A 1944-nucleotide genomic window follows, 5' to 3' on the forward strand; every position below is an offset into this window, starting at 1 on the left:
AATTTTATTGAAGGACAACCAAGATATTATTCAATAGGTAAATGGATAAACAAACTGTGGTTCATCTGTGCAATGGAATTACTCATTGATTGAAACAAAATGGGATATCAAGCCAGGAGAAAACAAGGAAGAACCTTAAATGCATATTGCTAAGTGAAAGAAGCCAGTCTGAAATGGGTATAAATTGTATGATTCCAAATACATGACTTTATGGAAAAGGAGAAACAATAGAAGTTGTAAAAAGAATCAAGTGATTTATAGGGCTTCAGGGTAAAGGGAGGAAGGGGTGAGGCACAAATAGGTGGAATGCGAGATATTTAGAGCAGTGGAACTATAACATAAGGATTTGGTACTGTTACGGTTGATACATGACATTATGCATTGGTCATAATCTATGGAGCTGTACAATACAAAGACTGGACCCTAGTATAAACTATGATCTTTAGTTTGCAATAATGTTTCAATATTTGTTCAACAACTGTAACAAGCATAGCACAGGAATAAAAGATGTTAATAATAGGGAAAATTGTGTGAGATGATGGAGTGACAGGGCAGAAGTGCAGAGAGGAGACATATTGTACTTAATATGTACAGGAGAAATTGTACTTAATACTCATTTTTTTTTTTTTTTTGGTAAACCTAAGTCTTCTCTAAAAAACAAAGTCTATTAATATGATTTTTAAAAGCCTATTTATAATATTTAAAAGTGGGTAAACATTTGTTGTATTACTCATATTTCTTTAAAAACTTTCCAAATTCTATACCTAGAAACAAGGCTGCTAATAAATTTCTTTATAGTTTTTCCCATTCTACATTAAGTGGAATTATTAAAATAGGAAGAGAACAGCATAGACTAACCATTCTCACCTACAGATATTATCCTTTGTGTGGTTTGTTGTAATAACACCAGGAAGGAAGGAATAATATTCATGACATCATCAATAAGCATTACGACCAAAATCATATTTTGTATCCTAAGATCTAAAAGTATATTACTGTAGCCCCTCGATGACATTATTTCGTATGAAATACAGATAATTATTTCGAATTCAGAAAGAATTAGGCCTAATTAAGCCTTTGCTAAAACTGCAGTTATTTTGGTGGAATTTTTTATTTTCTGGAGTTTATGTCTTCATCTGTGTAAAAAATAGCTTGTATTATCTCTGGAGTCCTATTCATCTTTACATTCTATTGTTATATGATTTTATAGTTGTATTTGTTAATGAGGATCTTATGATTTTGGGTGGTGAGACAGTTCATGCAAATGAACATGATAAAACATCATTTCCACAGATGAGTAATAGTAGTTTTTTCTCACACTTACATATGTTTACAAAACTATTCTTTTAAGTAGCTTTTTCTATTATTCTATATTTCTATTAATAGTAACTTTTAACTATTCTTTTAAAGATCTTATCTTTAAAATCTGGACCATTATTCTGTGTGGCTGCATTGTCATTTTTCAATAAACACAATTTTTTACTAGTTCTTGGTGATAGCTCTTGCCTCAGGCACACACTATGGTTTGTGTCACTCATCTGGGCCAGGCTCATGTCATTGGTCATTTTCTGAATTTTGCTTTCTTTGAAATACCAGGAGATTTTAAGATATTTAATAGCAAGGCTTATGCTGATAATGAATTCAAAGGAAGGAGAATTTCATGGATAAGTGAAAAAAAGAAAGATATCTGATTATCAGAGGGGAGGGATGGGGAATGAGTGAAAATGATGAAGAAGAATACAGTCAGTAATATTGTAACAAGTTTGCACAGTAACAGAATTAGTGGGGCAATCACATTGTAAGGTACAAAATTATCAATTCACTATATTATATACCTGAAACTAATATAACTAATATATTATTATATACCAACTATACTTAAATTGAAAGAAAGAGAAAGGGAAGGAAGAACGGATGGATGGACAGACAGACAGAAAGAAAGAA

This window comes from Pteropus vampyrus, unplaced genomic scaffold (genome assembly GCF_000151845.1).
Source record: "Pteropus vampyrus isolate Shadow unplaced genomic scaffold, Pvam_2.0 Scaffold26, whole genome shotgun sequence".
In the NCBI taxonomy this organism is placed as follows: Eukaryota; Metazoa; Chordata; class Mammalia; order Chiroptera; family Pteropodidae; genus Pteropus; species Pteropus vampyrus.